Source organism: Fundulus heteroclitus, chromosome 14 (genome assembly GCF_011125445.2).
Source record: "Fundulus heteroclitus isolate FHET01 chromosome 14, MU-UCD_Fhet_4.1, whole genome shotgun sequence".
NCBI classification, from domain to species: domain Eukaryota; kingdom Metazoa; phylum Chordata; class Actinopteri; order Cyprinodontiformes; family Fundulidae; genus Fundulus; species Fundulus heteroclitus.
In genome coordinates, this window is record NC_046374.1 from 35,145,536 (window position 1) to 35,158,524 (window position 12,989).

Sequence of the window (12,989 nt, forward strand, 5' to 3'; positions counted from 1 at the left end):
TTCGGTCAGGCTGTTGATGTCATCACCATGAGAGCTCTGGAACATGCTCCAGTCTGTGGTTCTGAAACAATCTCTAAGTCTCTCAGTGGCCTCATCTGACCAGATTTTCACCGACTTCTTCTGTGCTAATGTCCTTCTCACCAGTGGAGTGTAATGGGGGAGCAGGGAGATAAGATTGTGATCCGAGCGACCGAGTGGGGGGAGGGGGGCGGAGGTGTAGGCGTCCTTAACGTTTGCATAGAAGAGGTCCAGCGTCTTGGTTCCCCTTGTGTAATTTTGGCGATATTCCAGAGGTGAAAAAAGGAAACTCTGGAAACCTGTTTAATATGGGATTTAAATGACATGTCTTGGTCAAAAATAACACCAAGATTTTTTACTTTATTGTCAGAGGCCAAGTTAATGCCACCCAGATTAAATGATTGGTTAAGAAGTTTATTTTTTGAAGACTCTGGTCCAAAGATTACAACTTCGGTCTTGTCAGAATTTAGATGCAGGAAATTTAAAGTCATCCAGCTTTTGATGTCACCAAGACATGACTGCAGTTGAAGTAATTGATTGGATTCATCAGGATTTATGGATAAACATAGCTGAGTATCATCAGCATAACAATGGAAATGAATCCCATGCTGTCTGATAATTTTGCCGATCGGAAGCATATATATAGTAAAGAGAATTGGTCCAAGGACTGAACCCTGTGGTACTCCACAGGTGACCCTAGAGTTTGAGGAAGATTTATTATTAACATGGACAAACTGGAATCTGTCCGACAGATAAGATTTAAACCAGCCTAATGCTTTCCCCTTAATCCCTACAGTATGTTCAAGTCTTTGTAAGAGAATATTGTGATCAACTGTATCAAATGCAGCACTGAGATCTAACAGGACAAGTACAGACACAAGTCCATTATCTGAGGCCATGAGAATATCATTATTCACAATTCAATTCAATTTCAATTCAATTTATTTATATAGCGCCAAATCATGAAACATGTCATCTCAAGGCACTTTACAAAATCAAGTTCAATCATATTATACAGATTGGGTCAGATTATACAGATTGGTCAAAAATGTCCTATATAAGGAAACCAGTTGATTGCATCAAAGTCCCGACAAGCAGCATTCACTCCTGGGGAACCGTAGAGCCACATGGAGAGTTGTCTGCATTGTACATGACTTTGCTGCAATCCCTCATACTGAGCAAACATGAAGCGACAGTGGGAAGAAAAACTCCCCATTAACGGGATGGAAAACCTCCGGCAGAACCGGGCTCAGTATGAACGGTCATCTGCCTCGACCAACTGGGGTTACAGAAGACAGAGCAGAGACACAACAAGAGAGACAAAAAAGCACAGAAGCACACATTGATCCAGTAATCTGTTCTACATTAGATGGTAGTAGCGGGTGAGCCGTCTTCTCTGGATGATGTCACAGTTAACAGAACGCCAGACCAGGTGTACCTACTATGAAGAAAAAGAGAGAGAGCAAAAAGTTAAAAGCTGAAATGACGACAGTCATTTCAATGTAATACAATGCAAAACTGGAGAACAGTAGACTGAAGAAAAGTAGAAATCAGTAGAGTGAGAAAATTAGACCCTGATTTCCTCCAGCAGCTTAGGCCTATCACAGCACAACTATAGAGATAGCTCAGGGTAACATGAGCCACTCTAACTATAAGCTTTGTCAAAAAGGAAAGTTTTAAGATTAGTCTTAAAAATAGATAGGGTTTCTGCCTCACGGACCAAAACTGGGAGTTGGTTCCACAGGAGAGGAGCCTGATAGCTAAAGGATCTGCCTCCCATTCTACTTTTAGAGACTCTAGGAACCACCAGCAGACCTGCAGTCTGAGAGCGAAGTGCTCTGTTAGGAACATACGGGGTAATCAGAGCTCTGATATATGATGGAGCTTGATTATTAAGGGCTTTATACGTTAGAAGGAGAATTTTAAATTCTATTCTTGATTTAACAGGAAGCCAATGAAGGGAAGCTAAAATTGGAGAAATATGATCCCTCTTGTTGATTTTCATCAGAACTCTTGCTGCAGCATTTTGGATCAGCTGAAGGCTTTGAACTGCATTTTGTGGAATTCCTGATAGTAAAGAATTACAATAGTCCAGCCTTGAAGTAACAAATGCATGGACCAGTTTTTCAGCATCACCCTTGGACAGAATGTTTCTAATTTTGGCGATATTCCGGAGGTGAAAAAAGGAAACTCTGGAAACCTGTTTAATATGAGATTTAAATGACATGTCTTGGTCAAAAACAACACCAAGATTTTTAACTTTATTACCAGAGGCCAAGTTAATGCCATCCAGATTAAGTGATTGATTAAGAACTTTATTTTTTGAAGACTCTGGCCCAAAGATTACAACTTCTGTCTTGTCAGAATTTAAATGCAGGGAATTTAAAGTCATCCAGCTTTTGATGTCATCAAGACATGACTGCAGTTGAAGTAACTGATTGGATTCATCAGGATTTATGGATAAATATAGCTGAGTGTCATCAGCATAACAGTGGAAATTAATCCCATGCTGTCTGATAATTTTGCCAATCGGAAGCATATATATAGTAAATAGAATTGGTCCAAGGACTGAACCCTGTGGTACTCCACAGGTGACCCTAGAGTTTGAGGAAGATTTATTATTAACATGGACAAACTGGAATCTGTCCGACAGATAAGATTTAAACCAGCCTAATGCTTTCCCCTTAATCCCTACAGTATGCTCAAGTCTTTGTAGGAGAATATTGTGATCAACTGTATCAAATGCAGCACTGAGATCAAACAGGACAAGTATAGACACAAGTCCATTATCTGAGGTCATGAGAATATCATTGGTGACCTTCACCAGAGCTGTTTCAGTGCTATGATGAGCTCTGAAGCCTGACTGAAACTCCTCAAGTAGGTCATTATTTTGTAAATGTTCACATAGTTGATTAGCAACTACTTTCTCAAGACTTTTAGATAAGATATAGGTCTGTAATTTACTAACTCATCTTGATCAAGAGATTGTTTCTTAAGTAAAGGTTTAATAACAGCTACTTTAAAAGCCTGTGGTACATATCCATTTACCAAGGATAGATTAATTATGTCTAAAATAGGACCACTGATCAGAGGGAATACCTCCTTAAACAACTTGGTTGGGATTGGGTCTAACATACAGGTAGAAGGTTTAGATGAAGCTAAAATTTTAGATAGCTCAGAAAGCTCTACTGCTTTTAAACAGTTCAGACACTGCGCAGGTTCTAAGGATTCCTCCAATGCTGCCTCACTTACTGAGGACGAGGTAATCATGTTTGGGAGGATGCCAATTATTTTATTTTTAATGGAATCAATTTTATTTATGAAGAATCCCATAAAATCATTACTGCTAAGAGCTAAGGGTATGGATGGATCAACAGAGCTGTGGCTCTGGGTAAGTTTGGCAACTGTACTGAAGAGAAATCTAGGATTGTTCTTATTCTCCTCAATTAATGATGAAAGATATGCTGCTCTAACTCTGCGAAGGGTCTTGGTATACAACAATAGACTGTCCCTCCAGATTAGGTAGGATTCATCTTGGTGTGTAGAACGCCATTTTCTCTCCAATTTCCTAACATTGTGCTTCAAGGAACGCAGCTCTGAATTAAACCAAGGAGCCAGCTTCCTGTGAATAATCACCTTCTTTTTCAAGGGAGCTACATTGTCTAATGCAGAACGCAATGACGAAGTCATACCGTTTACAAAGACATCTATTTGTGAATTGGAAGAAACAACATTGCTGCCATCTACAGGGCATTTCTGCAATACGGAGGATATTAAAAAGGGGACAGACTCTTTAAGTTTTGATACAGCATTATCCGATAAAGATCTACTATAATGGAACCCTCTTTTGGGGGTGGAGAAATCAGTTAGATTAAACTCAAATGTTATTAAAAAATGATCAGATAGGACAGGGCTGTGAGGAAATACTGTTAATTCTTCACAATCAATGCCATATGTCAGCACAAGGTCTAAAGTATGGAGCCAAGAGTGCGTCGGTTTATGCACATTTTGAGCAAAACCAATTGAATCTAGGATAGTTTTAAAGGCTACACTAAGGTTATCACATTCTGTGTCAACATGGATGTTAAAATCACCCACTATAATAACCTTATCAGTATTTAACACCAAATCAGATAAGAAATCTGACAACTCATCCAAAAACTGAGTGTAAGGGCCTGGTGGACGATACAAAACAACAAACAGAAGAGGTTTTATTGCTTTGCAGTTTGGATGAGGGAAACTGAGGGTTAAATGTTCAAAAGAACTGTAATTATTAATTGGTCTGGGACTAATTAATAAATCAGACTGAAAGATGGTTGCCACTCCTCCTCCTCTTCCCACAGGTCTGGGAATGTGGAAATTTGAATAGTTGGAGGGAGTTGACTCATTTATACTAATGTAGTCCTCTTGTAGCCAGGTTTCTGTGAGACAAAACAAATCAATCTGTTTATCAGAAATCAATTCGTTAACTAACAAAGTCTTTGGAGGGAGAGACCTTATATTTAATAGACCACATTTAATTGTTTTATTTTTAGGTTCAAGGTGAACCGTATTGATTTTTAGTAGGTTTTTATGATTTGTTCCTTTTAGATAAGTTTTTGATCTGTTAAGTTTTGGCCGTGGGAAAGACACCGTCTCAATAGGATAATGGATGGGTAACAGTACAGAAGCTGCAGAGAGGTGTGTTAAACTACGGCTCTGCTTCCTGGTCTGGACCCTGGGTTGTCAGCATTTAGGACAACTAATAAATCTGGCCAGATTTCTACAAAGAAGAGCAGCACCATCCAAAGTAGGATGGATGCCGTCTCTCTGGATCAGACCAGGTTTTCCCCAGAAAGTTCTCCAGTTATCAATGTAGCCCACGTCATTTTCTGGACACCACCTAGACAACCAGCGGTTGAATGATGACATGCGGCTAAACATGTCGTCACTGGTCAGATCAGGCAGGGGACCAGAGAAAATTACGGAGTCCGACATTGCTTTAGCAAACTCACAAACCGAAGCACCACCAACTTTAGTGACCTCCGATCGGCGTGACCGGGTGTCATTACCGCCAGCGTGAATAACAATCTTACTGTATTTACGCTTATCCTTAGCCAGCAGTTTTAGGTAAGATTCTATGTCGCCCGTTCTGGCCCCTGGCAGGCATTTAACTATGGTCCCTGGTGTCTCTAGTGCCACGTTTCTGACTATTGAGCTCCCAATAATCAGGGTCGGCTTCTCAGCGGGTGTGTCGCTGAGTGGGGAAAATTTGTTAGAAACGCAGACGGGTTGGTGGTGAACTGGGGGCTGAAATCTAGAGCTATGCTTCCTACGAACTGTCACCCAGCCGGCCTGCTTGCCCGGCTGCTCGGGTGCTTCTGGAGGACCACTAAGTGAACTAACGCAAGGTCTATGTGGCTCCGCGCTAGCAGAGGGGCGGATATCAGCTGGTCTTTCCATAGCACGGAGCCGGGACTCTAATTCTGACACCCTCGCCTCCAAAGCTACAAAAACACTACATTTATTACAAGTACCATTATCGCTAAAGGAGGCAGAGGAATAGCTAAACATCTGACACAGAGAGCAGGAGATAAGGGGAGACTTAGTCAGAGACGGAGAAGCTGAAGTAATAGTAGGAGAGGAAGCCATTGTGGAGCTAAAGCTAGGCTAGGCTAAAGCTAGGCTAGCGCCCTTCTACCACGCCAAGAGAGCAAACCGTGAAACACGAGGAGTTCCCAAGCGTGATGTGCAGCAACAGAAAATGTTTTAAAAGTGCTTATGTGTTAGAAACAGATGTTACAGCAAATAGATTAAAGATAAAAGCGAGAGAATCTGGAGCAACAAACCGTTGCTCACGCAGTGAAAACAGGAAGTGATACAATATGCCTTACCGCAAACAGGAAGTGACGTCAGCCAAGGAGGAGTCAGTCAGATGTTGAGAACTACTGTTTCAGTGCTATGATGAGCTCTGAAGCCTGACTGAAACTCCTCAAGTAGGTCATTGCTTTGTAAATGTTCACAAAGTTGATTAGCAACTACTTTCTCAAGAATTTTAGATAAGAAAAGAAGATTAGATATAGGTCTGTAATTTACTAACTCATCTTGATCAAGATAAGGTTTCTTAAGTAAAGGTTTAATAACAGCCATCACAGCCCTTTCAAGAGGAAATGCCACGCCACAAAACTTAACATCTGACTCTTCACCTGCTTTCATTTTACCCGCAAGAACTGACTCACCAATGACTGCTTTACCACCAACCGTGGTAGAACCAGCAGAGGCATGTCCAACACCGAAGAGATCCTGCAAAGCTGTTGAGTTTCTCCCTTGTTTTATGGGGCTTTGTTCAAACATCTGCAGAGAGCTCAAGTGTCTTTCTGTCCGTAAACCGTAGTTGTTATACTTGAGCAAAACCAATTGACTTTCGTCCTCAAGGCGGGAAAATACGTCATAGTAGACATTAGTCATTCCACACCACAGATCACTCCAGAGTCTCTCAATATTTTGGTTGTGGTTGCTGCTTCCTCTCAGGGTGCTGCCACGATGAAAGCCCCTGAAAACGTTAATTATCAGGGAGACAGCATTGCTCTCAGCTCCTCTGTCTGTCCTGACTCTGGAGGGTACAACATACCCTCAGGACTGATGAAACACAACACATTACTGCTATGGTTGTTGTTTGAAGCATGAAGGAAGACCACAAGGCAACTGTATACATCAATAGCTCCAAGAAAGACTATTCTCCACCTAAAACCATATCCATCAAAAATAAAAGAAAACCGATCTAAGCCACTTTCATTTGTTAAAACATATGATATAAAACACAAACCAGAACTATTTCCATTGCACTATTTCATATTATCCTCTTTTTCTAACTTGATCTCCCTTTATGTTCCACTTTCATGTTTCTTTTTCTTTGATCGCTTTCTGGTCAAACCAGATCGGTTTGCTACGGTCTCTGGCAAATCCTGTCTCAGTTGGCGTCTTGTTGTAAAGTCATGCTTTTTCTCATTTCTGATGAATTCGAGCGCTGACATTCTTTTAACAGCAAACTCTGCACACATATAGAATAAGGAGTGACAACTTCTCTTCAAGTTTAAGAATTTATTAACAGAAAAAATGTATATCCAGAGAACATTATATAATGCTTTTTATCTGAATTAACCCTATATTTCAATCAACAAATCCTCTCTACTAGGCTAGTGAAACTACTAAGTGTCAGGGTTTTGTTTACCGATGAACTCAGGACACACACACGGGACTAATAGTTTGAGTCTTTATTGAAGGAAGTATGCTGGGTGGTGAGTGATGAAGACCGGAGGTTCAGGACTGCAGAAGGTCAGGGATGAATGTGATGGCAGGAGCTGACGGCCCGGAGTGAGAGAGAGTCACAACTATACATGCAGCAGGAAAGCTCAGTACTGCTCGGCTAGCAGCAGTGTGACTGACTGCTGAGGAGGTGAAGTGAAAATTGACAGAAAATAACTGATGACTGAAAACTAACAATAAATAAAGTCAAACCTAACCCAAAAGAGATGAAAAAATGAAAATAACAGAAAAACAAAGCCAAACCAAAACTCAACCATAACACTAAGCAAAATGAAAATAAAAAGAAGCTAAGGAACTAAGTACACACAAACGAAACAAAAGACAAAATAAAGTGATCGTCAGAATAATTCAGTGAATCCTGGTTCCCTGCAGATCTAAGTTAAAGAACCAAAGTTCATCTTAAAGAATGTTGAATGGTTAAATTAGCTTAACTAATTCAGAGAAACATTTGGTATGTTTTAATCCATTCAGAATGCAAATCCTGAATTAAACAAAACATTATTGGATAAAATAACATTTTAAAGAATGATTTGCTCAGTGAAATATCAGTAAATTTCTAGAACGCTTAATTTTTTTATGCGATTATAACTCCGGAAAGGTTGGGGTCGCTGTAGCGATCGGTCGCTAAACTCGGTTGCTTCTAAAGTTATACAAAAACACCATTAACTCAACATTAATATTCAATATTAATGCAGTAATAGCACTCATAGCACTATCGAACGATGGTGGGGCAAAACAAAATAAACACTGTTTGAAAGTGTTGACTGTTTTTGGAATGTGGGAGCGAGCCGGAGTACCCGAAGAGAAACCACGCATGCAAAGGGAGAACATTATAGCAATCATTTGATTATTAATATGTAGAAAAGATACATTTTATTACCCCAATAGAGGGAAATTAGTTAGTTAAAGGTTGTCTATACCTAATGTCATTTTATTGGATTTAAATAAATCATAGGTAAAATGATAGGTAAGTTATTCATGAATAAAAAGTGGAGAAATTTAAATATATATATATATATAGAAGACGTGATAACGTATTCTCTGTATTGCATGATAATGTTAGTTGCCTAAATGGTTCGCTGTGTGATGCCATGGCACTGTCACTTTCCAGGCTGGTGTACAAAGCACCAAGAGACAGAGGAAAAGATGCATTGATCTGAGGCATCATGCTTCAACGTCCGTGTATTCGCGCTGGGATCAGGGGACCAATTTATATTTCAACACTCCTCTATTCCTCTCCCTGAGCTGAGTGGACAGAGGCATTGCAGTTCGTTGTTTTTCCATCTTCATTTCATGTGGGTAATTTCGCCAAATCCAGCCGCTTTATACAAACAGGCAATCCCAAAAAAAAAAAAAATGTCGAGGCAACAACTGGTATATTCTGAATCAGACGATTCATTAGCCTACCTTCCATAAGATAACCGCTGCGTGACTTAAGGACTTCCCCTAGAGCCGCAGCACCAGAGCGCTCTGGTTGTGCCGGTTGATGTAGTCAGGATCCAGCAGAGTGAACGTCAGACTTGCTTTGGCTTGAACGGACCTCAGCCTTCACTGATGCCAGGTCATCCATGTTACTATTTATTACACAGAGCCAACTTTTCCGCTGCGGAGGTTTACCTCGGTAAAGTCGCACTGCAGAGCCATCCGCACCAAGTGGCAACCCAAAATAGTTAAACATGTACTCGTACGTTATATGAGCCCTCTTCTTCACGTCTTCCTCTCAGTCATGAATAGATTAAGGCTGTGGCACTGACCTGCCACTTTTTGGAAATGTTGCCGCGACAGTTTATCATTTCAGTCAAGCTGATGTATTTGGCCTTAGGGAACCACTGAAACGGAAGTGCCGTACGAAAACACGGACGTTGGACCCATAGTTACTTCCGCGTTTGAAAATAAGGTGGATAAGTCAGGCTCTTGAAGCTCTGACTCCAGCTACGGTCCATTTATTGCCTTCTGAATCTGTCCATATCTCTTTCAAAAATGCTTTGCTTCACAGTTCTGCTAAGGCAGCTTTTTCTTCCACTCAACTTTCCATTAACATGCTTGGATACAGCAATCCGAACAGCCAGAGTTAAGACGAAACATTTAAGCTTACAATAAATCCTTCTTTGAGTACCTGAATTTAAAGCTTTTATTAGTGGCAAGTCATAATATTTAAAATTAAGAGAACAAAAGTTAAGAAATAGGGTCTTAAAATGCTAAATGATGATTAAACAGTCGGGCCTTTGCTTGATTGTCACTGTTTCTAAGAGTTAGGATTTCCAGATCCGGTCCAGCTGCTATGGATTCTTTTAGGTGGGTTAAATGTTTCCAGGCCAGTTTCTATCAGACTGAGGAAACAGATTTTTACAAAGTGTTGCTGAAAGCTGATCTATCAGATGAAAGTGAAACACAAATTGTTACACCACGAACTTTTATTTATCAATTTATTAACAGAAAACATGCAGTTGGGTTAAAAGTATAATTAAAACAATGAAACAAATGATTTTTTTTAGAGTTTGTTTCAGAAGGAAAAATACTTCTGTAGTGCCATTTTTTTCAAGCTTAAACATTCTTAGAAACTAGCAAAGTCAAAGCCAGGAGATCAATATGAACCTGAAAATGTGAAGACCATAAGCAACAGGGTATAACTGGGCGTGTTCCCCAACAGTCAGTTGATTTATCATCTGGTTAGAAATGATAACAAGTCTGAGTGGGAGGAGTTCCTCCATTTAAAGCAAGAACAAAGGGTTTACTCAGAGATCAGGGCTCAGTCTGAATACCCTTAATAATAGCTTCTAGCTCCTGCTCCTAGATCCTGCTCCTTGACCTTTCACTGGGTCAACAGTAAGAACTCTATCATGGGGAGGAAAGGAGCTTTGGACTGTTGTGAATTCAGACAGCCTTTAACTCTGATGTCATTAAATAACGGAAACACACATGGATGATGTGAGTCAGATCTGGGCTTACAGCCTTCTGGAAATGAACTACAAAGCACTCGCTCTCTGCTCTCCGGACATTTTTGTTAATTTCTGTGAGAGGGGCTGTTATACGTCATGCCATGCAAAGAACTGTGGGATACCTAAAGATAAGAAGACTTTATTGTCCAATTTAAAACACAGTGGACATTTGCCTTTGGTGTCTTCACAGTCAACCAGCACATAAAACAGACACTAATTACAATCAATAAATAATCAAAATACAAAGAATAGATATATCATACAGCGCTAAGGGTTCTTAGCGCCAGTAAGGGACGTTGGGGGGGTTCCTAGTCTAAACTAGAGGTGAAAGGAAGCATATGGGGTCCTTTTCCTACCTCCTTCCTCACTGACTGCACTATTCAGACAGCACTAATCATGGCGACCACTGAAGCAGTTCCGCTCTTCCGGCTATGAGTGTATTTGGATTTTTTTTTTTTTGCATCAATCACATACCTAGAAAATGACATGGAATCCAGATGTTTGCACAGCTTTTGGCTTTTAAAGACTAAAGCTTAAAGTTTAAAGCAGGCATCAGCTGCTGCTGTCTGAAATCAAGACAAATGATGTACCCCCCCCCCCCCCCAGCAAACCCAACAACTGCAGTAACTCAGCAGGAATTTGACTCTCCCTCCTTTTCTAGTCCTTCACTGTTGGTTTAACTGCTCCTGTTTAAATACTTGACACCATTTTGGTGCTTTTTAAAGCAATTTAAGGGTTTAAACAGCAAAATATCTTCAGGTTTAAAAACTGGCACAGAGTTGAGATTATTTTAAACATGACAACTATTTTAAACAGTACTTCCTCTCAGCTTCATCTCTAAAGAATTCACTGGTAAAGTAATGACTTTTATTAAACAAAATAAAAAAATACATCTAATACACCCCTGTGATGCAATCTGCACGTAGGAATTTAAACGCTTGTCTGCATTCAGACCAACGTTTGATCCACAGACGTGTTTCTGTAATCATTCAGGACCTTTATACGGATGGTTTCAAAAGCTGACCTGTTTTTAAATAACCGGCTCAAATGTTAAATGGAAAACCTGAAGAGAAACATGATTCTGGATCAGTTTCATGGTGAGGTTAATGTGAAAAAATAACATTTAAATGACTAAACAGGCTGAGCCTAACAAAAAGAGGAGCTGCAGTTTTTAAAGTCCTGTAAACATTTTCAGTCCAAGCAGACTTCCTGAGACGTGAAGGAAAGACGAGGTCAGATGTTTATGTCTGCCGTCAGGAAACAGAAACTTCTCCCTGTGACCTCGTTCAACCCGAGGCTGAACAAAACCTGAGGAGATGCAAGGAGGCTTCCTGCGTTTCTCCTCAGTTCCAACATCTACACTAAAATCTACAGCTGCTTTCTTAATGCTGGAAGATCTAGGAGGTGTTAGCAGACGCTTATCTTAGAGTCTGGGAGATTGCTGCAGCATCTGTCTGCAGCAATATTGAGAAACTGCAGGAGAGCAAAGAGTAACGGTGAAAACCTGAGCCTAACTAACAGGAAGAGATGAGCTGTGGTTAATCTGTGCTGTAGATCATTTTCAGACTCATCGCTCTCTGGCTGATCTTCTCCAGCATCTCCATGAGGCTCAAGCTGCTGGTTGGAATCTGACTCTGCAGAGTCCACAGTGACAGAGGTCTGTTGCAGAACTCAGCACTCAGGGTGGAGGTTGTTCTTGGAGACATTTTTTAAATTACAAATAAAAACAACGTGGAAGAAGAAAACCAGAAGAGGGAGACAGAGCAGCAGCCTGGAGCTTAAATTAAAGAAACTGTAGAGAAACTATAGAGAATAGAGAAATGTTTACCTGACATCAAATGTTTACATACATTACAGACTTTTTACATAAGAAGTATATAAGATGTGTGCAGGAGGTGGAGGTCCAAAATGAAAATCCGTGGGGCAACTTCAGCAGACCCACTTTCACTGATGTTCTCCTCCCCCTCTTCCTGCTTCCTCTTCCACTGCAGAGACGCTCTCCACACACATATAACCGCCTCCTACTTCCTGGGGTGGAGCAACGTTGCATAGCAACCTGTGATACCACAACAAACACCAGAGCGCTACATCCTTCTGCTGAAGTTGTCATAACACTGAACTGCCATGAGGGTTGCGTGCTTTATATGACTTGACCTATTATATTTTGGTGCTTCTATCCATTTATGACCATTAATCTGCTATAAAACTCAGATAAAGTGTTTGTTCTGTTGTGTGCTGTTCAGCTTACAGTAAATTACAATAACTTTATCTATCTATCTATCTATCTATCTATCTATCTATCTATCTATCTATCTATCTATCTATCTATCTATCTATCTATCTATCTATCTATCTATCTATCTATCTATCTATCTGTCTGTCTGTCTGTCTGTCTGTCTGTCTGTCTGTCTGTCTGTCTGTCTGTCTGTCTGTCTGTCTATTTTTTACAAAATCTTCAAGGGTCATTTGCAATGACTGCATCATTTTTCTTCTAAAAATGATGACTCAAAGGGGAAGAGGGACAGTTTGATTGTATTACTTCTGTGGTACCGTTGAGAAATGTCTTCTTCTCTGTGTTACCTTTCTCAGATTAAAGGAGGCCAAAATTTATCAAAACAAGGGACCTTTGTTAGCGCAGGGACCTTTGTGAGCACTGGGCGGTGGCATCTAGGGCGGGCTTCGCGGATGGCGACCCAGGCAGACGGACCAGAAGTGGAGCGGAACCAA